The sequence below is a fragment of the Amblyomma maculatum genome, chromosome 3, assembly GCF_055883805.1.
Source record: "Amblyomma maculatum isolate TAMU_Amacu chromosome 3, ASM5588380v1, whole genome shotgun sequence".
NCBI classification, from domain to species: Eukaryota; Metazoa; Arthropoda; class Arachnida; order Ixodida; family Ixodidae; genus Amblyomma; species Amblyomma maculatum.
The window spans coordinates 118,570,464-118,596,921 of record NC_139346.1 but is presented as its reverse complement, the minus strand read 5'-3'; the positions used below and the strand labels follow the sequence as shown (position 1 = coordinate 118,596,921).

The 26,458-nt window shown below is 42.8% G+C and overlaps 1 long non-coding RNA gene across 1 annotated transcript; it reads left to right on the top strand.

The window, feature by feature from the left end:
- The first annotated feature begins 17,870 nt into the window (after window positions 1-17,870).
- LOC146195816 (uncharacterized) lies at window positions 17,871-25,141 on the top strand. Its single transcript, XR_014705596.1, has 3 exons — window positions 17,871-17,971; window positions 21,514-21,587; window positions 24,737-25,141. It is a non-coding gene; the product is annotated as an uncharacterized LOC146195816 (long non-coding RNA).
- The last annotated feature ends 1,317 nt before the right edge of the window (window positions 25,142-26,458 follow it).

The window sequence follows — 26,458 nt, the reverse complement described above, 5'->3', positions numbered from 1 at the left end:
AGTGGCACGGGTTTAAATACGCTTTTGCTTCCAAAGAAGAAAAGCTGTGGAGGTGAAAGTGGGTGACAATAAAAAAGGTGAAGGAGAGGAGAGGGGAGGATGGGTGAGAAGTTGAGAAGAAAGTGGGTCATGGAGTGAACAGAAACAAAACATTTCCAGTAGGTATTTCTCAGCCTGGAACCAGGGATCCTGTGGCCTGCAAAAGAAGTAAAAGCAGCATACCAGGAAAAACTACAATACCGAGTAGATGATTAGTCACCACTTAAGAGAATCCCTTAAGTATATTCCCTATGCAACATAACTATTCTGGGAAACAATCCCAGATAGCGTTAATTGTACAGTTTATTCACAACGCATGTACACTCTATTCCCTCCTGCAATAGCATAAGCTGTACATGTTTCTCCAAGCACACTTCCCCCTTATCACTTGTTGCTTGAGTTTGTCCTCAAAATTTTTTTTTGCATGTCATTTGTAGTTCACTGTGCGGTTATTATCCTGTGACTTTGTACTCCCCTCCCTCCCCCCACCACCACCACCAGCTTTGCAGAAAGTTTTAAGAATTGTCCCCCTTAGATATATTCCTTATCAGGGCTCTTTGCAAAGCCTGTCCCTTTGTAAGGTGTATCTGCACCAAATCCTCTTAAGTGGTGACTGATCATGTACCCGGTATTGTAGTTTTTCCTGGTATGCTGCTTTTACTTCTTTTTCAGGCCACAGGATCCCTGGTTCCAGGTGGAGAAATACATACTGAAGATTCATTTATTTTTTCACTTCATGACCTACTTCCTTCTCACCCATCCTCCCCTCCACACTCCTTCACCTACTTTCTTCTCACCAACTTTCCCCTCCTAAGCGTATTTAAACCCCTGCCAGTGATGATCGCTTTGCCCAGACAAAAACAAGTCCGCTTGTCGAAACGTTGGCTCAACCTGCGAACTGAGGCTTACCCCTTTATCCCTTGTTCAGTACTCCTTCATATCAGATAAACCATCTTCTTCCTTTCGTTCTACCTGTCCCCTTTCTAGAAACACGTGTCAGCATCGAACCTGCTTTAGGTACTGACAATTGTCTCCTTCGCATATTGGATTTTCTTGCTGCTGCTGCTTTTCTTTTTTTTTTTTTTCATGTGATGATGGAAACACTGGTTCCATGCTCATAGAAATTCATACCCAAGGAAACATTCTTTCACTTCTCGCCCTGCTTGTTTCTCTCCCCCCCTCTCCCTAGCTTTTCTTCGGAAGCAAAAGCGTATTTAAAACCCCCACCAGTAATTGTGCTGCCCAGATGAAGACAAGAAGACAAGTCCCCTTGTCGAAATGTTGGCTCGGCTTGCTAACTGAGGCTCCCCCTCTACGCTTGTTCAGTGCTCTTCAAATTCAAATTCCCCACTTTGATCTAATAGATGTGCCACCTTCATGGCCCCAAGAGTGCAACAAACTTTGTTTAGACTTGATGTTAAACTCCTCTGTTCATAGTAAAACTCAAGGTGTATCTGGGACGATTAGATTTCTTACTGCTTAGACTGTGCAGCTTTGTCAGGTCAATTTTCAGTGCCCCAATGAGGCATTTACACTACCCAACTTGACACACAGTACTTTCTGAGAGAATCATGCTTAGCAACGGGTATAAAAAAATAATGCAGAATAGGTGCCTCTTATAAAGGGCTACAGGTTAACTTAATTTTCATTGCAACAGTTGATCAACACTTACAGGACAGCCAAAACACTCAGTACCTCCAGTATTTCCTGCTGCTGCACCAGCCATCCCAGAAGTATTGAAGACGTCAACAAGTTCTGGCAACTCTATAAAACAACAGAACATTACAGAAAGAAAACATGAGCAACACATCGGAGCTTCAGATGGGTGAAGTTTAAATTTCGCAAACTTATTTAGCTACCGACAGCACAGAGCAACACTAAGATACTACTCAGCTAGAAATCATTTGCAGTATGTCGTGCAGCAACCAACAATGCTACTGAGTAAAACTTATTTGCCTTTGTCTAAGCCTTAGAAAATAACCGTTTTTTTTTTAATTTGCTCCTGCACAAGGTCTGCAGACATAATCAAAAAGGTATCACTTGCAGAGTTTAGAAATTGTCTTTGAGGTGGCATCACAAAAGGCAGCTATGTATTGTACAACCAACAGACATATGAGCTACCACTGCACAGCACCAACTATAAGATTGGAATGCAAGGAGGCAGTGTCCATATTCCAGTGTACATAAAGCAAATACCTACAGGAAGAAGGTGTGCCTACATACACACCCACCAGCTTCTCGGTTAAATGGACTCACTTGCTCAAAATAATGCGCAATGCTCTCAACTGCCTCAGATGAAACAGTCAAAGCGAGCGCTCAGATTAAATTATTCAATGTGCATTCTGAATGAGTGAGCCCAAGAAAATTTGCACTTTTCTTTCTAGATGCAAGATTTCTAGTTCCCAATTCAACGAAAATGTTTGTACTCCAAAAAAGTAGTCGCATAAAGTGCTAAGTCTGAACGACAAGCACTGTATCACAACAGTGCTCAGATAACAAAATTTTAGCGCACAATATTTGGATTACATAACTGGTATCAAAGCCTCCCTTGACCTTCACCCACTGGAAATTCCGACGGAAAATTCCACAACATTGTTTCATATACAATACTATCATTTTGCTCGTTGACCAAACTTGCTTTTAGAGTCGCCACTACGCACTTCTCATTGCCATTATAATTCAGTGAGCGTTCAGCGTCTTCATTGTCACACTGATGCTTTCAACAGGTCCTTTTTTCATAGACCAATTGCAACATGGAATAAATTACGCGAATTAATAGCCTCCAAGCATGACATTTAAATTTACGACATACTTGCTGCCCATCGAAACGAACAACTACAATGGTTTCCTTTCTGTGTGCAAGGCCGCATTGAAAAGCGACTCGCGCGTGGAGTCAAGCTGGCGGTCGAACCCCCGCGCGTCGAGGCCAAGGAGCCAGTGTTTTTTTTTTCTCCTTTTCTCCCCTCTACTCTGGTACTAGCCGCGGCTCGCGGGGCGCGCGGGAGGCCTGGTTTGTTTCGTCCTTTCTCCCCAAAGGCGTCGCGAGGAAACGACGGCAGACGCGCCCTTATCGGCAGGGAACAACAGCAGCACGCTTCTACGAAACACTCTACGGCCGGCTCGCCCAGCGATCTCCCGCTGTGTCGCGAAACATCGGGGCAGAGAGACCCCGATAATGAAGCCGTTTTGCACTGCCACAAGCGCTCACTAAACGCCCTGTAGAAGGCGACAATAGGCGCGGCACTTAGCCCCCACGCAGCGGCTCATCGGGTGCGAGCAACGCGAAGCTACAGTTCTCTGGGACGGTGCTGCCCCCCCCCCCTTTCCCCCTTTTCTCGAACGGGACGGCTGGGTGGCCTAGTCCCCAGATCCCCCGCGGCGTTTCTTCTAGGAAGGCGTCAGCGGCAAGGTCGCGTCGCAAACACGCCGGGGAGGAGAAGGAAAGACAACGCCGTGTGAGAGGGTTTGGGGACCGGCGAGTGGAAAGAGTGTGTGTTTTGAATGTTGTATTTTTATTTGACGTAATTAAGGACCTGGGTCCGAGATTATTCCCAACCCACTGGGGTTGTGGCATGTTTTTAAATAATTTGATTGGCTGCTTCATTTTCGGGGCGGATCACCTAAGGTGACCGCCCTTGGGTCTTTGTTGATGTCTCGTACCAAAAAGCGGTCTCTCGGACCATGTTCGACAGTCAAGATTGAGGCTCCGTGCTTAGCACGTATTTACACCCCCTAGGCTTTAACCGAAACGGTCGGTAGGAAAGTAAGGGCCTGTAAAGTGACTTCTCTGTGTGAGAGTCTTCATTTTCTTTTATGTTACAGTTGTCTGTGTGACTTGTTGCTGTAACTTTGCCTATGTATACTATTTTGCTTCTGTAAATATATATCTCCTCCTGACCATCATCAGATCATCGTCTTCTGCTTCTTCACTGCCGAATGACCACGTTTGGAGAGGCTTCAGCCCCTCCGAAGATTGGCAACGAACGAGCTAAACATCACTCTGTGCAATTTTTATTCTTTTGAGTTTATGTGATTGTGGTCTATCTTGCATTTGTTTTTGCTCTTATACTGCCATAGTCTGTTTTAGGAGTTTTTGAATTGTGCTCAGGTACAATGTATGGTATTCTTGTATTGCTGTTGTATTACTGTACTGTAGTGCCTGTTCTCGTTTTTCATTTACTGACCGTTGATACATATGTTATCGATCCCCCCCCCCCCCTATGTAATACCCCACTTGGGGCCTTTAAGGGATAGAAATTGATGACGATAATGATGATGAGACAGACTATTTGGCTGGCAGAAAATGTCTGCGCCTTTCCAGCTCTTCAACACTGTAAAGTTTATGTGAGCGCATAATTTTTTATATCACGCAAATAAGACAGGCAGTCTTGCGCTCGTGCCAATAACTTTTGTAACTTTGGCATGTAAGTATGTGACATAGTACAGCTAGAAGCAGTATAAGAGAGAACACAGGAGCGCGTGGCCTCCACACTTTGCAAAGAGCTGCCACCGACATGTGATCAGAATCAGCAGTAAAGGCGCATGCAAAGTAAGCTTGGACGGCTCCTCTTTCCGAGGATGCCCTTTACATTATTTCTTTACACAAATAAATAAGTGGTCAGTAGTACCATATACTCATGGATTGACCCATAATTTGATGAAGATTGGACACAGACATGGCATGCGGATTGTTCCCTGCGACATAAAACAGAGCCAAAGGCAGCCTCGAGTGAATAACCAGGAGTTTAAGTCTAGATGCCAAACTGCGCACCGGACGAGGTACTCTGATTGTATCCAGGGGATTGTCTACCAGAATCCCTTACATTGTGGGAAGCAATACATTGGACAAACAGGAAGATTCATTAATGACAAAATTAGAGAGCACGCTGCAGCAATATCGGAGAAGTCAGACACCAACCTCTCAAAGGCTGCTTTATTTGTATTTTGCAAAGACCAAAAATGTCCAGCTGACCTTCACAATGTGAAGGTTTTGAGAAGGAATAAGGACAGGTTAACAAGGGAAATTTTCGAAGAACGGGCAATCAGGAACTTGGAAGACCAATGTGTTACCACGCCTTCAGTGGTACTGTTGAAAAAGGAATTAGATTAAGCTTGTTGGCAGGATGTTAAAGATAAGGAATAAGTTAGCTGCAGAGGTAAAGTGAAGGGAGAAAAGATGTGCGGGTTCAGATCAATATAGTTGTCAGTGCAGCGTTGTCCTTGTGTCTGTGTGCGCTTCTTCAGGTTTGTTCCCCTGCTCTGCTGCCTCCTTCCAAGATGTTACACCAACTAGCTCAACGTTCTAGTCTATTATTGTTCAACTGAGTTTGATTTCATGTGAAAAACCAAAGCCTTGAATGAACACGGCATTGCGTTCCACTGTTTAGGGCATTTAAAAGGCAATAGATGATAAATGTATGCGACAGTCAAGCACAGCAAAACTGAACATGCCGCGCCTACATTTCTTGCCATCACTCCCTTATGTTTCGCCCTGCAGAGTGCTGCGAATGCTCGGAAATTTCTTTCTTTCCCTACTTCTTGCTACGCTTTTCCGCTCTTTTACTTCTGAGTGAACTGCGCCACCTTCCTTCCATATTCATAGCCAACTTTACTTTTTTATCCTGTGCACTACATTCGTTCCCTCACGGTTCTAAGGCTTATGTAAAGTTGCCTCCTTAGTGTTGGTGAGCCTGATGGTAAAGCCACTAAAAAAGCAGTTTTGTGTGTGTGTTTTTTTTTATAACTGCCCTTCGATTCTAAGTGACGCGTGTGCAGTGATGTAATTTCAAGGGAAGTACATACCCGTGGCCAGGTGCACTTTACGACAACTGATTGTTACCAAAAATGTTTTTACCATTTAGGCAAAAGATGTCACTTATGGAAGAGGAACTGAGACTTCAGTTTCATTTTACTATATCGAGTTTACTATAGTGGGGCTCCACTGTATTAGCACTGCGCTGCGTGTTCATTTATGGTCAGTTTCGCTGAGCTAAGACAGTGTACTCTTAGACAGGCCTTCCAATGGTTAACCGGCTTCAAGACATAGCACTAAATGAACCAGCTGTGAATGGACCCCTTTCTAAGTCAAGCTAGAGCTTTGAAATCAATACTGGGATGCAGGCAGTAACAAATTTGCAGTGATGGCAGATAGGACTGGGACAGGCATTGAAAAACATTCCTCATCATATGTCTAATTCTGCACATGCACCATGCCAATCATTTAGCGTGCCAGAAAGAGTGCCATGTAATGATTGATCACTGGCCTTTAATTGTGACACTCAATTGTACAGTGAAAATCTTTTCCCATTTACAAAAGTAATCACTAGCTGTAACGTGAACTGTAGCAATGAAATCAGAGAGCTGAGGCTGTGTGATCACTACATGCATAATATGATGCTGCATTCCCAGGCCATTAAAATTGCAAACAAGCCATTCCTTTCTCCAGTAGACACAATATGAAACATTTTTGACTGGTTTTAACTCTCATTTATGTGGAGGATCAGAATATCGCAAAAGTGTAGTTAAATTGCCAATGACAATCAATTTTTATTCAATATGAGTTATGCATAGATAAGCCTTCTATCTACTTCAACATAGCCAAAAACGTGTAGTTGCTTACCTTTTGATCTGATTCCAGCCTAAGATGCTGTCTCCTCCTTTCGTTTTCCTGGCTTCTATTATACAAAAAAGAAACACCATAATTGTTTTTCAAAAATGAGGTTTAACTGCTTAAACACAAACAATTTAGAACTGATTCCTAGCTTTTAACAAGCAGCAGTCATTCATCAATAAGAGGCCTGGAGGAATGTAAGAGACTAATGGTATAATGAAGAATGCAATTTGAAAATTACTTTCATTAGCAAGCTTTGGTACTTAAGAGAATAGTGAAAGCTTAGCATCAACACTAAGGCAACAGGTGATGCCGCCAAGCTGCCCATTAAGGCTCAGAAAAATAATTTCCTTTGCCGATGTACTGCATGCGAAACTCGCTGAAATTGGTGTGCCAGACTTACTGAATAACATAAAAAAGCTTTCTGCTGAATAATGTGACAATATACCAGCTCCAAGATGCTGTGGAGCTGGCAGATTCACATGGGCTTCACGACCACCCTGTACAGAATTTCTGGATCAAACAGGCTTCTGCTGCACACTGCTAACTCGAATAAGGAAGTTGCTACATGATGATCTTAAAACATATCTTAATGACCTGCAGATCTATTAAAATTCTGACTCTGTCTCAGGGATTAGATTGCAAACGAAGCATTTTATGCTGTTGTCAAAAAAGGAAAACAATACATTTTTACAGAAATCTAAAAAGCAATACAGAACATTTTCTCATTATGGCCTATAACACACGAATGGAAGGTACAGAAGACAGAAACCTTGCTGGTATTCAGTCGATAGGCATCACCATATCCCTCCTCTTCCTCAAGCTTTGCATTCAGTAATTTTTCCAGATTACTGCGCACAGCTAGGAAGAAGAAAACCTATTAGTGGACACTCTCATACCTGTCTTTGATTCACTCTATATTATGGCTTGTGAATGACATCACTTGCCTTAACATACAAATGCCACAGTTCAAAATTGAGCTCTTGCTCTGAAAAAGCAATGACTACGTTCATTTTTTTTTACATATCGAACACCCTGGGCTGGGACACATATCCCCACCCACGGTGTCTGATATGCAAGAACAAAAATGTTGAAGCCGACATTCACCACTTGCTGTGGGACTGCCCAGCACTGAAACTGACACGGATCCGGCACTTGGCGAAAGTTAGCCTACCAGCAAGCAATCCTGCCTCGTAAATCACCTGGACGCAGGGACATCATTGCTCACTCCTAGACTTCATAAAATCACCCAACCTTTTTCCATTAATTTAATCATTTTTTCATTCTTCATCTCGTACCCTACTGATGCCCTTAGGCAATAAATATCGTTAAAAAAACAGACGGCACAAGCAGGCAATGTACTTTCCGGTTCTAACCAAGAAACATTGATAAACATTCGCCGGTAAAAAAATTACGCATCTGAAAAACCCAATAACGCCGGTTTTTGGTATCTAGGACCAGTTCTTGACGAAAAACTTTCCTCTTCCGTCCCGCGTACAGAAACAAGCACGTCATTGCCAAATCCGGACACTGCGATATGTGCCAAAAGTCTTTCTGTGGCGTGACATCGTATTTTTTTCTCCCAACGTTGGGAAAAAAAATTACTGCACTGTCGACATGTTGAGTACTACGTGCATGCCCCTTCTCCCCAAGGACGGCCGTAAATATAAATAACGAAATAACCTGGGAGACCCTGCACAGCTCTGACCCTGAGACCCAGCTGGGCGCGGTCAACCTGGCCGAAGAACAACGCACACCAGTCAGCATCCGAGGCGAAGCGCCAGACACGGGTGGAGGAGATACGCGAAGTTTATTCCTCCTTCTTGGTAAACATGCATGCATACCGCCTCAGCAAAATAAAAGCTCTATCTGTCTCAATGCAAGGGCGCCAGTTCTACATCTGCAAAAAATACAATAATAGTCTGTATACTTACGGCTGAACTTGACAGCTTGCGCGACGAGCAGCTTTCATAAGCCAGTTGCCCGCCGTTTTTTATCCTCTCGGGCCAGGCAACTTTTATCCAATTGATCTTCTGTGAAGGGCCGCTGAACGTCGGCAAGGTTTTCAAGTTACGTTTGACGACTGCGTCGTGCCCCTGAATTACATTACCATACTCTACAGCAAAAGACTCATCGGGAAATCTGAACAGCGCGAACTTGTACAAGTACAGACAAGATGTCACATGTCACCAATGGATCACAAAATGGCCTATGATAATCGCACGGGTGTCGCACCCGCCATCTATAAGGAGTAAATAATGTTTCTTTCTCTTTTTTTAGTAGTAACTCATGCCAATTAGCCCAAACTCTAGCCGTTGTTATTCTGTTTTAACAATCTTTTTCCTCATTTATTTTTTTTCACTTATGACATCTTTTTACCATGTATACAAGCATGGCCTCCGAGATGTTTGCTGATGTCGGAGGCCATATTACGAGCAACTTTTTTATATATTTATTTTTCAAAATTTATAGGCCTACACGTCTCATTTTTGTCTCGCTTTTACGATTGACACATACTGAATATTCTTACACAGCTCCTTATGCATCTGCTTTTGTGTCTGCTTACGTTTTGTAATGCACCATAATGTGTACAGCTTCATGTACAAAGCCGTAGCAATTTCATTATCAACTCCATTCTTATTTTATTATTTTTTGTCAATTAGCGGTCGCCGTCGTCAAACAAGTCGTACTGCATGTTGCTCCTTTTACCCGGAAGTTAACGAAGAACTCGTCCGCACCGTTATGAGGACGATTGTTCGAAAGGATAAATATTCGGCGTTCTCGCTGTCTCGGCATCGTTTCACTAGAATTGCTAGCTGAGAGGCGTACACGACCACAAAACATCAATCATGATATATGTGCACCCCTCGAATAAATTCAGGAAAACAAAAGTGACGCATAAGGTTTAGGAGATATGATCTAGTGCTGAAAGTTGTATACGTGTGTCCTTCACTTGAGCAAGAGACAGAGAAGATCGGCATCGTGGCCATCCTTGCCACGGACGTTCCGCCACGCTACGCTCGGTGGCCGTTTCAACGTGTTAGCAAACACATCGCAAGACATCGTCGCTGCCGTATTCAGCTGCTTGTAGTAGATATGTGAAAGAGCATATGTGTGATCCGTACTAAGCTCGCCATACGTGTTTGACACGACGTCCCGTATATTTGCTTGTGTTATATACGTGATCGGGGTTGGGGCAGGGGGTCGGTAGAACACTGCACGGGAACGGGCCGCGGGCTGGGGCTTTCTGTGTATACAGCTTCTTTCGGAAAGGAAGGAATTCCGCCGCTAAATTTGGTGCAGTGATTTATTTGACGCCGAATAAGAGAAAGTGTATTGTAGACAGAGGATTAAAATGTCTTCCCAAAGCTTTCTTGACAAAAACTTTGCTTCTACAGATACTACTTCCCTTAATTCTCTGTTGAGAAAAATATTATTGTAAGGTTTGTTTTGTTTTTTTTTGTCTCATCTTGGTTTATTTTTATGCACTGGTGGTAAGCAGTACATTTTTAAGGCATCTGCGCATGCAGACTTTGTCGGGTCTGGGGCGGGCCTAGTCGTGGAAACGCGGGCCAGGTACGCGCCTGGTCATTGTGTGCATGGGCCAGGGCCAGTTCCGGGCTTGGTGCCATGGGCCCGGGCTGGGCTCGGCCTTTAAACGGTGGGCATGGGCCGGGCCCGGACCGGAAAATCAGGTGCAGTGCTCTAGTGATGGGGTCGAGCGTGTGTTAATGCTGGAAGCACGTACGCAGAGCATGAAAGCTTGCAGGGTGAACCCAAGACCCTTTTTTGCAAGCAATTTCTGTTAGCCAGCCAGATATATCAACTGGGAATTAAGTTCTATGAACAATTAGACCACGCAATTTACCATAGGCAGTGTGAAATAACTATATATGGTTTTTGAAGAAAAAAAAACTATTGTAATTAGACCATAATCGTTCAGCGGTTCAATTGTGCAAGTGCGTTACTGCAGGAAAGCCAAATTCAATTTCGAGCGACCCGGGAATTACTCTTGAGCCCTGAACGTCCGTTTCAACTTGGATACCGTGGCTGCGCTCATGCACCCATGCCTGGGACAGTCCTTCACGCTGTTCAGCGTTTGAGTTTTTATCCCGAGAATTAAAACAATGTAGGCCAAGGATTCTGTGGCTTATGGGCTACAATCGCCAAGGTGGTTTTCACAAAATACAAAAGGCAGGTGGCGCATAGTACCACTTAATTTCAGTGGTATGTACATTTATATTCATGATCTACACTATGTGCCAGATATGTGGCAGTTATCTATTTAATCACCACACCAACCACACCAAACCATAGATCCATAGAGTTAAGGCCCGTTCACACTTGCGACTAGCAGCGGTCGCGCGACCGTTTTGGTCGAAAAGCGACAGTCGCAAATGATCGCATCGGTCGAAAAGCGACTGCCGCGGGCCGATCGGGTACTGCTCGAATTTCCAGTCGCGTGACTACTAGTCGCTAACCATTTCACCAATCAGCGAGGTCCCGCAGTACTCAATCGAGCACCTTTCCAATGCAATTAAGGAATACCTACCTTTTCAACAAACGGCACCCGGAACGGCACGCTTTGCCAAGGGAAGGCCTAGGCCTAGCTGTAAAGGCAGGACGATTTCTGGCTAAGTTTTATTGGACTGATTCGTCGACGTGCGCTCTGTGACAAAAGGGGGACTGTGGAACCTGTCGAACGACGCGCTATGCCTGTAAGGTGCAAACGCCATCATGAGCAAGATGTGTGAGAAAAACTGAAAATCGGCGGTTCAGAATGCACATGGCTGCCGAGACCTCTCATGCCTCTTCGAGCGGCGGAACTTCTGACTTCGACGCCCCCAGTTTGGCGAGATCTCAGACGACGACAGTTCCACCGACAACTGTGCGGCCGGAGAGGTAAATATATACGTTCGAACTCGGTTGGCGAAAGACGCGCGGACAGAATTTCCTCAAATCTGGGCTTGCTGTTCAGTCTCTAACCAGTGAAGATCATGCTGTTAGTTTATTTCATTTGAAAACATACAGCCGAGTCTAATAATTGTTCTGGGGTCGGAAAGCGCGGTCTTCGAGGAGCGTCTCATTTGCATAAGTGTGTGCGCAGTCGAGATCGTAAAAAAAAAATGACGGAGGAGGGGGGGGGGGGGTTTATAAGTACACCAAACATCCCGGAAGTTGCTACTTTGAATCTCTCACTGCCTGGGTGCTGGACATTACACTGACGCCATGTTTATTGACCTTTTACAGTAATTGGCACGGTATTCCGTGCAGCACCTTCGTAGACTAAGTGTCATCTTAAATAAGCTCTCTGCTCCCAGTGGCCGCTGCAATCTATGAGAGTAGGAGGGCGGAGAGGGGTGTGGAGGGGCTTTGTTTTAAGCTGCATCGTATATGAAATCACAAATAATGAAAATTCCAGCAACAGGATAGAGAAAAGCAGAACGAGGAGACGGGGTCCCCACATAATCTTTGTTTAGCTGTTGAGAGACCTTGTAGAGATGCAAAGACAGGATTTCTAGGAGGTTCTTCTTTGTGAGGTGATCTGCACTTGCATAGTGACTGGAGAAGTGATTTTAATGGTTTACTGTGAATATCACAGTCCTGTGGTGATAGACAACATTGAAAAAAATGGAACTGCACAATAAATGAGATAATGAGGAAAATATTTTTCTGCCACCACCATCGCTATTACCCTACATCTCTCAAATAGTTCTATCAATGTTTTTCTGCCGCTTTGTTGGAGGAAAACAGGCCATATCAGTGTGCGCCCAGGACTAGTCTTTTATGCTTTACCTTCACATCTCATTGTTAAATAGCTTGAGTTGGATTCTGGGCGCTGAAAAACTAATGCATCATCCTTGCCCTAACTCTAGTACTTTAGTTCAATGCAGTTACCATATCAACCAGGATATATTATTTACATTATTAGATATATAGCATAGTAGGAAGGACCGTAAGGGGGGGGGGGGGGGGTTACATGCACTTTAGCATGTTGCATAGAGCTCTGTATTTGAAGCTTTACTTGAATGTATGTTAACGGTGTGCCCGATGTTTCATGAAAGTCGGCTGATTTAATGTCTAACATCTATGCTCTTTGATACCAGGTTACACAGAGCACTGATGAAGACGAGGACAGAGAGGTGCCTCTAGATTGATGCCAGGTATGAAAAGGCTTTTGGCAGAGAAAGAGAATGCTCAGGGCACAAAATTGTCAGTGTTTAATTACATATTTGTTTCAGTTGCCCCCACTACAAGGAACTTCATGTTCGCACAGTACGAAGTTTCTCGATTTATAATCTGGTATCTAATTTTCGGCACGGTTCAAACTAAGCACAGTTAGCGTAGTTTACACATGACATCTCACACTGCATTCTTTCCTTGATGGTCTTTATTTTGAGATGTTTCAAAATACCTTTTATTTCTCTGTTGAGAAACTTGGTGTCGTATTAGAGCTGCCAAAAAAGTGATAAACGTGATAACCAATAACCCTGCCTTTCTTACACCAGGCCAAAGCAAGATATCGCTTGCCAGTAGGCACAGATGTGCATGACACTCTCCTAGAACAGCCGGCAACAGCGCAGGTAAAATTGTAATATTTTAGTTTCGCCTGTCCCAGAATTTATGGAAACGTTATAGGAGCTCTTGTGCTTATTTTTTTTTTTTTGTAACCTATTGTGCTGCAAGTGGAAAAAAAAAAGAGCATTGAGGTTTAAAGATGCAAACTAAAACGGCAAGCAGGGTCCAACATTTCAGTTTTTTTTTTAAGTTTCAAGTTTATTGTACTTCATATATGATAGTATTAAACACACAATAAATAAATACAAAAGGAGTCCCATAGTGAAATGTACTGTACTGGCACCTCCTCAGCTAATTAAAAGAGTTATGAAAGGGAGCAGTGGTAACAGCAAATGTACAAAGTAAAAATATAGTATGTTATAACAAAAATAATTTTTTCTCCCTTGCCTCTATAACAAATAAATGTTATAGAGGCAAGGAAGAAAAAATTCATTCTTAAATTATAGAGTACCCCACATAGAAGTAACCGTAGGCAGAACGACAAGTAATATCATATCATAAAAAAAAATCAAAGGAAGGACAGCAGCATAGCGTAAAGTAATACAAGAAAATACGTCACATCAATGCTGTTAAGGGTGTCGGCCTGTACTGAGGGCGCCCGAGAGAAGACGCGTCCTCGACGCAGCTCATCATAACTCAGGCAAAAGCTGGCGATCTTACTGGCGGTGGTGTGTGCTCTTGGAAAAAAGCATGTGAAAGGCATCGTCCTCAACACACTTGAGCACATTGCTGATGTGGTCAGCCTCTGTCACTGATACACTGACGCGTTTGCATAGAGCGAGGACATGTTCGATATAGCTGGTGAAGCTTTCCCCAAACTGCTGAGAATGAGAGCGAAGACGCTGCTCAACGCAAAGCTGGCGCACAGCTGGATGCTCAGAGATTTCAATATGGCGGTTTAGAAAGCAGACCAAGTGAGGAAGTCAGATTCTTGGTTTTTGAACCAGAGGTTGGCAACATCGGCCAAACAGAAGACGACATTTGTCAGCTTGATGCGGTCGTCTCACCAATTTTGAAGACTCACCCAGCCGTAGGAGAGCCATTTATCCATATTGTGGCCGTCCATGCCACTGAAAATGGCAGGATCCCATTGACGAAGCGCACCGGCGCAGGTTGCGGGTGACGGTAAAGAAGCGGTTGATTGAATGGCGTCAGATGGCATCGTGGTAACAAGCGTTAAACTGCGTATACCCGGGGTGAGCCCCGCACACTCCACCAAGAAAATACCGAGCTTTAAGTAGGGCCATTTAGCTTACTAGAGCTAGGTGAGCATAACCGATTGTAGGTCCAGAGTCATCCAGCTGGTTTTTGCAGCTCGTTCCGGCGCGCTGGCCTCAAGCCATCCTCTTTACAAATTTGAATTTTTAACTGTATTGACTTACATCTGTTGTGCGCGAAGGTGAATTCCGCGCTTCCCTACTCAACTTAATAAATTTAACCATGACTCGTTTGGTAACATTACCTATGACTGAGAATTTATCTCTCTACTTAACAACAATTCCTGCTGTGTGGGTAGGTGCTGCATAATTTAGAATTTTATCGGTATTTCGGCATCCCTGGCTCTGGCATAGTGTCGCAAAATCAGTGCCTCTCTACTCTGCTCCGAAAGCAAAGGACGAAATGCTAGCTACAGTGCAAACAAAATAACAAAAACAGCGGAGGCTTAACGACCTATGCGCTGTGTTGAGTCATATGGGCAACGTAGTGTCTATATAATCACTTGCCGACTGGCAAGCTTTTTCAACGTGCCTGGAAATGCATGAATTGCCTACAGAAGCTTACATGTATTGCCCCTCGTATTACTTCAGGAACAGAAATGAGTTATAATGGTTAAAGATAGCCGTTGTAATCCTTCTAGGACAAGCGAATTCTATTGGAGAGCATGTGCACTTTAGCAAGCCTAAATTTTGACGTTTTATTAACCGCGACCACATAGAGTCAGATTTTGAAAGATTGCATTGCTGCTTTTACATGACGCATATATGGATCAAAAGACAGTTTTACGATTATTGAGTACAATCAGCAGCGAAGAAATGCAACCTAATTGAGGGTCTAGCCATAACTGCACAGAGTGCTCGTGTTGGAACCAGAATCCTACTTAGAATAATTCGATATTTAGAAGTAGGCACAGGAGGCAATTATTCGTTGACAATTTGCTTTATTCTCGAAAATACACCTCTCTTTTTTATATATTTTATCCATCTTGACAAAAAAAAACAATCAATATAGATTTGACGTTCAGCCGATCCCTTTCTGTGATTTTAAAAATATTTATGTTTATGCTGCTATAAAGAAATATTTCATTTGTGTTGATGTAACGTCAATTCCAGACGCATAATTTGGTCGCGCGCAAAAATATTGGGCTTCAGAAAAAAATCCTTCAGTGCGCAGTCAGCATTGAAAATAATTTTATTGTTTTTGATATTCACGAGTGAAAACACATCGTGGCTATAGCAATGCGAATGACTACGGCTTTATCTTGATCCCTGCAGAAAACAAAATTGCGTTTGCGTTATCTTTACTTAGTTTGTATTCTTCGTGTACAATATGATTTCAGCAATACATATTAGAATAATTTTCACGGATGGCTTATGTGGCTTTATGTACACGCATTAGACTTAACTGAATAAGAAGCTATTTGTTATTATTATGTTTGTCTTCATGAAGTATTTTCGTTGTTCATAGAATAATTGTCGCTGCATATAATGTAATTTGGTCACATTCTAAGGTTGTGTCCCACTCCTTTTCATTGTGTTACTATTTTAAATTTTAGACCAGACTGTTTCATTGAGGAAACGTCTATGGCAAGATTTTTTGGGCAATATGGGTATCAAATGCTTAAATGAATATGCGGCCAACAATAAGCATGCTGGAATATAGCTTTCATATCTCGCATGCATATGGCGGAACTTTCCACCTATGCATGGTGAGCGCTGTTCCAGATATAGTAGTCAGACTAAAGAATGAAGTAAAGAACAAGAGGAAGATGGTGGGCAGACAGTATGCGAAAGAACTCAAAAAGGGCTGAGAGTCCCTAGCTACTAAGCGAATGCGACATTTCGACAATGGGTTTTTTGAAGCAAGGCAAAATAGTTTTGCTTCACTTCTTGGATAATGTAAAGCTAGTAATTATAAAGCTATATGTTTGTAAATAATAAATTCTGACAGAGCAGTACTTCCAAATAACCTGTTGGAGTCCTATGCCACAACATTTACGTCTTACAAAGCTGGCATGACAATAGCGTTGGGTTCTCTCTAGATAAAACTCAATATTGTCAGAGTATTTAAGGGCAGTGAGATTTTTCAACACATCAGAAAAATATATCCCATAGGGGCGCCACAGTAAAAGGCAGCTGAAATGCTTAATTTCTTGGCCTGGAGGCACAAAAGCTGAAGTTGCAAAATGATTATGGTTGTTCAAAAGGAATTATCATCATTTGCTAACTTGTATTTTTTATTCTTAACTATTTTTATCAATTTTATGAAATCCCCTCTAAAGGCAGCACTGAAGTTAGCCATAACTGAATATACCTATATCTTAATGGAGGGGCTAACCTGGAACGTTGGAAGCGTTAAGAATATTTCTAGGCTAGTAGTTCTCACCACTGCAAGGAACCGAAATAAAGAGAGTCCTTGTAAAAGTAGATATGCCCCCGTTTTCCAGTATTTACGTTGGTTGCCAAAGGCCTGGTACCTCTCCCCCTTTGAACCGCCAGAGCGTGTAGTTCACGGCATTACATGCACAACAGTATTATTTATTCGCTGAGATGGGGATTAGTTTCTCCTTTGCAATGCTTATTAAAATGTGAAATGCAGCAACCAATAAAAACAGTGCAAGATGTGGCGCTCTTGAGTTCCGCAAAGTAATACCAACAGAATGCTAAAAAATATACCAATTTACTATCTTCTGGTTCTCATTTGGACCACTTTAATTGTGGTGAAGTTAGATAAAACCATCAAAGAATTTCTATGATAATATATGCTAGTGCTTTTATTATAGGGCGCACAGCAGCTGACACGGCGCTTTTCCCGAAAGACGTCGAAATGGCAGCCTTACAACTAGAAATCACAATGGCGTAAGGAATGGCTGCAATGTTTGCGAGGCTACTAGGTGTGGTGTAAGAAACACAATGAGGTACATTAAAGGCCCAGTAATATGGGCGAAAAGCGGCCATGCTGTTTACGTTATGCCGTTTCGAGCAAAACTCTCTATCAAGAGAGTTAGAATCTGCCGTGTTATTTTTCACGGTCCGGTTGTGCAAGCATGTCAACTAGAAAGCTGGAACCGTATTTTGTCCCGGCACAATTTGCATTTCTATATAGATAGGCATTCTGCTGTGGAGCATTTTTTTTAATAACGGCAAGGTTTCAACTCGCATTACAATGCACAGCCCATGACATTCAATCTGTTTCGTTTTTTAGGCACTGCTGTGAGCCCCTGCATCTGCTCCAAATACCCATTTGCACATTCCGGACGTCTCATTTCAGTTGAGGAACCTATCAAAACTTACTGTCACTCATATGTCAAGGTAATCAAGTGCATCTACAGCTAGTCATTCTGACTTTCAGGCACATTGAACCTTTGATAAAATGAACATATTTCTTTTTTGGAGTAGATACGCGATTTCGCATTCGGCACGTGTAGCGAGCCGCGTAAGATAAAAGGCGAGAGCTTCATAGCTTTTACAAACTACTCACAGCCACTGTCCCTGCTTTTCCTACTCAGTGGCGACTACCTGAAAGGTGAGTACGCACGAACGTGCAGAATATCGGTAAGAAAAATACCACTGCTACTTTAATTCTAAACGTTATTTCTTTCATGCTTTGCGAAAAGGGCATATATATATTCTCAATGAACTCAAAATCAACAGAATTCTCTAACATGCGAATGTTTAAAACACTTCGCATGACATGAAAAACGTTTTTATTAGGCCAAAAGTTTTTACGAACGACATATAGTGTTCCGTGATTGAATGGGCTGGAACGTGGAGGCGGTGCACTATAAGTACCTGAGGTGAATGACAGGTGTCACGTAAGATCCGCTATGGTGGTGATATTAAACATCAGGCTTTGCAGTATCTTTCTCAAGACCACCTTCCCAAAACACTAGATTTGCGAAGTGCAATTGCTATCTCATCATGGTACAGTGGGAAAGGGGATTATTGTTTAGTCGTTCCTTAATTTTAAATAAGTATTTCTGTGATTGTTTCTAAAAAATTGTGCGCACTTTTTTATCACAATAAATTAATACTTTGGCTACACAAAAAAAGTATTTTATGGAAAATACACAATAATACAACGATAAGAAGAAGGCAAATGAAAAAAATTTTTATCAAGCTATTCTAAACTTGATATGTGAACCACTCTCTGGACTGCAACAGCAAGAAAAAAGGCGGTGTCAATCAAAACAGTGGGAGAAATTTTTTAGCAGAGGCTTTATAACCTCAGTCTCCAGAACTGAATTAATCCGTATCTTATTCAGGATGCTAGCATGCAACACCCTCTTGAAATTTGACTCCCTTTCTGCCTCGTTCCGCTTTTAAAATCTGAGCCCTAGATAATCGGTTATCTGCAGTTTAGAAAATGTGGAATGTGCAAAGGCGCTTGACACGCAACACAGGGAAGTGCATATCTACAAGTTTAATACAATTTTGAGAAAAATAAATACCAAAGATGAAGGCGTGTACTTTCTCTATACAAGGTGTGGTTCAAAGATTGCTAGTTAAATTTATACTGTCAGTGTCGGCAAAAATGCCCCCGAAAAACACATCTCCGGATAATAAGGTCCTCGGAAATCAACCCCAAGGTGCATTGTACATTGAACAAACCGGACGATGCTAAAATGAATCATTGGGCAAACATCGCAGATTACACGGTAGAGATTCCCTTGATAACCTTCCTAAGCATTGCCGCGCGTGCGGCATGAGTTATAAAAAAAAGTAAACTCAAATTTAAACCACTCTTCAATAAAGCATCAATCATATTTAGGCACAGGGATCAACTTTTGCGCGAGAATAGGGAAGCCTTCCATATGCGCATCATTGGAGATAAGTGCGTAAGTCGAACTTCTCTCTGCTTTTCTGTTATTGAATTTCGATTCTTGGCCAAATCACTTAAATATCCTGGGTAACACGCTTTTTCTTTCTTCTTGTAGGGACTGTTTTGTTTTTTGTTGTTCCTTCCTATTTATTTGGGCTCACGCCTTGAATGAGCTTTAGTTCTGGGCTAGCGGTCGTCTTTGGTTCCCTCTCTTGTCTTTATGTCCACGCGTGTCCAGGCAGGTTAGCCGACTCGCCCAAGTTTCGCTCCCCTAGGAAACAAAACGTCCCAAATAAGAAAATTTGTCATAACAATGAATTGTTCTCGGACACAGTTCGCCAAAAATGATTGCCTAGTCCCCAGTTCACCATCTCTTTAAGCACTCGATAACAAAGGTCTCATTAGCTGGGTAATATTGCTAAGAAACTGACAATCATTGCAGATATTCTGATTATGGGGTTCAGCCCTATCGATACCGGCAGTGTAGAATTCTTGTCATAGTTCCGGAGCCGATTGCTATGCTGTTAAAAAAAAAATGGCAGGACCAGCTTTAACCGGTCATGCAAGGACCGAAGGTGGTAGTCAGCGCATCGTTTATCCCTAAAAAAAAAGCGGAAATCAGAATGCCGTTCGAGGGTGCCGCTGTTGGAATACCATATCACACCACAACAGTGAAGCGCAGTTCAGGTAAAGAAACATCACACTAAAACCTTAAGTCACTGGTATAGTAGAAGCACAGGAAGATCGAGAAGTCCCTTGCCATCTGTCAACAATGTTTTGCTACATTCATTATTTTTGTCATGAAAGAGCCGCATCAGTATGATGTTTCAACGTTTCGAACTGGCAAAAACACTGTATCATAACCTATTACAGCACGCCACGGGTTAGCGCAATCTACGCCTGGAGATTTAAAAACAAGAACCGCGAAACGAAATATTAACTAGGTTCAAGCTGACACGACTGAAGATATAAAGTAAAATCAGTAAAACGTGGCGAAAGTAAAGTCGATTCATCACTGGTAATTAAGGCTTCAGGCGAAGCTTGACGTTACACTACGTTTGATCGTACCTGGTTGGGGAAATTTTTTCCTACTTCGCAAATGAGAACTTTTATTTCGGTGCTGGTCCTGAAACATAAACTGTGACCAATATTTCAGCACAATATTTCTGTTCAATGATAGGTGAGTGAGAGACACTAGTAGTTCTTCGCTGCTTCTGCTACTGGCAAAGAACACATCTTTCAAGCACGATGTTGATTGTCGCAACATGATAAATTTAAGTGCTATTAAACTTCACTACTGATGCTTAGAATATTATCTACGCTCTTCATTTATTTTCTTTATATATATATTGGGCCAATTATCTTGTATATGATGCTTACTTGAACTTAACCACACATTTTGGCTCGGTGACCATTTTCTAAATAATACGCCATTTATCATGTTTCCACTGCATTCTGAATCGCAATTTCGACCATAGGTGTGAGCTATAAATTAGCTGAACCGAATTTTCATGAAATGAAGCCGAGTATGGCAGTCTAGTTATGATTAATATAAGTATACATATTACAGCTACACAAACGACAAGAAAGTAAGCAAGAGGATCGAGCATTCTAATTTTAATTGAATACTAATCTAAACTTTTTTATTCCCACACCATGCGGATTGAATGGCGAAGTGGCTGGATAAATAAAAACTAAAGCAAGAAATACAGTATGCTTAGGAGTAGAAAGAATGTACTTCTGCCAACCAAGATCCGTATAACTCGTGCTATGGTCTTTCCAGTTGTGATGTATGGATGCGAGAGTTGGACTGTGAAAAAGGCTGACCGCCGAAGAATTGACCCGTTTGAATTGTGGTGCTGGCGAAGACTCTTGAGAGTTCCTTGGACGGCCAGAAGATCAAATCAGTCGATATTGTCGACTATAAACCCTGACTGCTCATTGGAGGGTCAAATTTTAAAGTTAAAGCTCAGCTACTTTGGTCATCTGATGAGAAGAGAGGAGTCGCTGAAGAAAGATTTGATGTTGGGAAAGGTTGAGGGTCGCCGGAGAAGGGGTAGGCAGCGAACGCGATGGTTAGATGGCGCTGCAGATGAAGTTATGCCATGTTAGGAAGATAGTGAGAGACCGGAAAGCGTGGCGTGAATGGTCCATAGGGTCGCGAAGAGTCGGACACGACTGAACGACTGAACTGAACTGAACTTGGATAAACATCCAGTATTTGACGCCACTTTTATGATTTGCAGTTACCCTTCCCGGAAAGCCATGAAGTTCGGTGTGCCATTTTGGGGTTTGGTGATCCTTGGTCTCCTGGTATCAGGTAAACTACGCGCGAGGCATAACTCTTGAAGCAAAATGCTGTCTCTTGATTTTCGGCGCCATCCGGAATGGTAAAATATTTACAGCGACGCTTGCGTGGTTGGACCAAATCGGCACTAGATGAAATAATACATCGAGTTTCAGCTTTTTTTCTGGTAGCATACTAATTAGTATATATTCTTAACTGAATAAACATTATGAAAGACCACCTAACAAAGTTACGGATCACAGCTTTACCTTGTGATTGCAAGTGCTCCCGAGTGGCTTAGGAACAGAGTGCCTCACTATAGATTCAAGAATGCCAGTGATTTCGCTTCTCTCAAAAGAATACCCAAGATTTAAAACCCCGTCGTGGTGGAGCAGTGGTTAGGGCGCTCGAATAGTGTGCCCGAGGATGCGGGATTGAATACAGGTTGCGGCGGCCGCATTTCGATAAAGGCGAAAAGCCAGTCGTCCGTGTGGTGTGCGATGTCAGGGCACATTAAAAAAACCCGGGTGGTCGAAATTTCAGGAACCTTCCACTACGGTGTCTCTTATAGTCTGAGTCGCTTTGGGACGTTAAACAGCGTAAACCAAACTAAACCAAGTGTTCAATTCTGGTGACGTAGGCCGAGGACTGTAGTCATGCGAGGTAGCACAGAAAGCCACTACGGACAATTTGCGTCGGCAATGTCAGCTACCATCTAGCACATTCCAGGGACATGCTTGAGAGGAAGACGAGGAGCGGACAAGCAAACTGAAAAAAAAAAATGATGACATGCGAGAGGGATACTCAGTGCTGGCTAACAAAAAAGATATTGTTAGTTACCGCCCCTATCAGAATGCTTTCGGCTTGTACAATCCTTTAACAAATTCTGGAGTCTTGGCAACCAGCTGAGCGAAAATCAGAATGATCAAACAACAGCAGGCACGAAATTTTATTTTTGTTTATTTTTTATTTATTTGCTGCTGTCATGAACAGAAAATGTCTTGGTTATATTACACAACACAATATAAACTAATAACTGGAAAGTGGAAACACTCATAACTTAATGCATCCTGAAATTCTACTTAAACTGAAGCTATTCACATTTTTAACACATTTCCACCTCGATTTCTTTGTTTACACTAAATGTGGCTTTCAGGTTAATAGCGAACGCAACATTCTTCACCCAGGTAAGCTGTTGAGTTAGCTGCTGCACTGTCAACCTGGAATATGCACTGCTTATAGGGAGACCCGGTAAATAAACTTATAAAATATGCTCAACAAATTTCACTCGCTAGTCAGATTTTGCTGTTGAGCTCTCTCTTTCATTTCGTGTTTAATCCATATATTTTCCGCCTTTTTCAGCAAACGATTATAGATCACGCTGCCACAGTAAGCGTGAAGAGAAGGAAAAAGTTCAAAATTTGATGTTTCGTTTATGAACCGTATTTATGAACTGGAGTCCAACTTTATTGCTAGGTTTCCTTGAAATTATTATGTTTTTTGTGGCTTTAGAAGTATTTTAGGCGGCATACGCTGTCCAACACTTGCCCTAATAATATAATAATAATAATAATATAATAATAATAATAACCGATTCATAAGAAAGGAAAGGTTCCACACTTGTTTGTGTTCACACCTGAACGCGCCGTAAGGGAAGGGAGTAAAGTGGGAATGAAAGTGTATACCCTGAAAGAGCAGCCATAGTGTAGGGCTACGCAGTAATTTCGACCACCTTTGGATTTTTAACGTGCGCTGACAGCACACCCCACGCACGCCTCTTCGGTTCGCCTCCATCGAGACACAGCCGCGCACACTTGCCCTTCGGCTGCATAAATTGGCCTTCATAATTTTATTGCCGTCTAGAAGCAAAAATGAACGCCACACTATATAGCTTAGGCGCTTAATTATATACCATGTCATGGTGATATAGATAAACCCGAACATTCAATTAACGCTGTTCTAACAAATTTGCACTAAATATAGCACATGCCTACAGACGGTATGGTTATGGAGTAATCTGTGGAGACTGAAATGGGATTACGTGATTACTGAACCGCAGGTTTGTCTTGTTTGTCGCGCAATGGCTCTCCGCACATGTGGCTCTTATGAAGAACACACGCCATCTTATCGGTATACCATTCAGCTCATCACCAGATTGTGTTTTCTAGTTAAATGTGATGGGAAATAACAGTTTCTTGTACGGAAGGCGCGGAGTATTACAGGATAACTTCTATAAGAAGCTGCTATGTGCGGTCAAGCTAATTATACTACTTCAGCACCGTTATTAATGACACGACTTTTAACAAAAGTAAGTGCGAACACAATCTCAGTGGCTTCAATCAATCAATCAATCAATCAAAGCGATCTTTATTTGTACGCAAAGAAACACATAAAGAATATTTGAATCATAGCAGCGGGGCTAGTAGACGATCCAGTACAAAATAAACTTGATCAGGCAGCCGTAATGAGCACAAAAAAAAAGAAAAAAGAGAAAACAAATAAACAAAAAGAATCAACACGCACGTAGGAATATACATTTCTGCAAACGGTCAATAGGCAAGTAATACAAAACGCAAGAACAAAAAATGAGGTTGAGGGGGGGGGGGGGCGGGAGGAGATCATCACTCTTCTAAGTTAGCTAGCACTCCCTTATAAAATCAAGGGCAATGGCAAGTATGTTGGAAATGAATTACATTCTATCTGCGTGTTACATGCGCTCAAATGTTCAGACTAGCGACTGTCTTTACTTTGTGCCCATCAATATAACGTTCAGTATGAGTACTGAACAGTACCAAACATAACGTTCAGTATGAGCAATTTTTATTTCTCCCTCTTCCTACCATTGCGAAAAATAATTTCAAATTCTTCATAGATAAAATCTTCACAGAAATACGCTGGCGTTGATATTTGTGATCGCTGACTAAATTGTTTTTTTTTTAAGTGTGCAGGAAACTATAAAGACAAAGTTCAGTGTGAGGAATTGAGCGCCGGTAGAACAGGAAGACCACGCGTCCTATTGTCTTCCCTGCCTGTATCTTTTTCTGTTAGGCGGCAGTTCCACCTTTCATTGAGTAGTTGTCGTTTCATGGCATCAACAAATAAATATGCGAGCCCCGTTTTTAATAAAAGTGCAAATACTGTAACAAGATGGAATTTAAGTGTACAATATTTTATTGTTTCAGTGATCATTTCCACTGCTGCAGAAGCGGAACATAATGCAAGGGATGAACCTCAGGATGTGTACCGTTCATCTAAAATACCGCCATCAGACCGCGGTGAAGCCGACACTGTCGGACGTGCCAATACTGAGGGTCGCATTGGCGGCGATTGTTTCTCTGCACTGTGCGGGAAGGGAACTGACTAAGGATCACCCAAGCACTGACTGTTACTAGGAACGACATAGCTGTTACCTTGATACCCTCGGTAGTAATCATCGCCAGATAAATACGTTGCTACTGTGACACAAGCCTAAGCTATATGAGAAGGTTTACGCAAAATAAAAAGTATCGAAATATCTCCGATCAGATTTAAACCTGCGATTAATGTACTCTATTGGGTGTCTGAAATAAACTTAGTTCCAACACTATTGTTCTTAGTCTGGTGGTAACTACATCACTCCACTGCTGTTCATCTACTGGCTCCACCATGTGCCCATTCCCTATCTTGACGCGTGGCTGTGCGTCAGCTTCGTCTCTCGGATGATCGAGCGCGCGTGTCACTCAGCTTTGATTGATTAAGGACATGCAGTAATGTTTCTCTTCTTGAGACTTTTAGGGGTGAAGTTTTGATGGATCGTGCTGGGCAGCATCCCATGTACACTGACCACGAAGATATCAGCGACGTGGCTCACCAACTTGGGGAGGCCACATCCGCGTTTCAGCAAACGACAACACCGGTACTAGAGTTAGCATCTAAGCCGGGTAGCTAGAAAACTCAGTACTCCGTCGACACACTGCCGTTCGTCCTTATCGTACCTCGATCACCGCCACATTTTTACGGTGACCGTTTTTAGGATGTCGAACACTGAGGACATTGACCATGCTACCACATATAATTAATGCTAAGACGGGCGGACGCTGGTGAACGCTACTTCGCTGAAAGACTCAAGGAAGACACGGTTAAAAAACCAGGAGGTGTTTTTTCGAACTGGGAGGTTTTTCGCAGTGCGTTGCTTGGAGCATTCAGATCAAGTGCTCGAAAATAGCAGATGCTGCCGTTCAATCTAGGTCACAGCAGTCAACCGGGAGCGTGGACATGTTTTGGAGGACATGAGCCAACACTTCAACAGGGATGACTTTGCAAAACCTGAAGCAGCGAAGGTACGGCACCTCATGCGTAGGGTGAATGAGCACCTGTTTGCTGGCCTCAATGGAGACCCTGAATTACCCATTGCCGCTTTCGTCAAGAACGCAACAAGCATGTAACGATCACTACAGTTGTGAAGTGCCAATGCAGCAGTCAGGTTAATGTAACGGTCACACACAGCACGTCCATTCCAGCCGCCGGGTACTAGACGCAGCGTGTGCTTGTGCAGAACATCGTCCATGAATAACTGCAAAACTTCCACTTCAGTACTAAGCCTGCAAGCATCCTTCCACAGGGGGCGTCTGGCGCGTTGAAATGCTACAAGCGATGCGCCACTACCAGCACCACTGTCTAAGTCATACATAATGTATGACTTATAAAGATGTCCTACGGCTGCATACCCAGAGCCGCCTGCTTTCCGACCTGTTTCAGGCTCATCGGTGCCTACGCACCGAGAGCAGCAGCAGGACCGGCACCCTGCTACCAGCAAAGCGCACGTGTGGCGCACGCTAAAAAGATACAACCGTTCTGCTATCAGCGTGGGCAGTCCGGCCATATCTTACATGACTCACCGTAGCGGTGGATGAGTTTGACAGGAT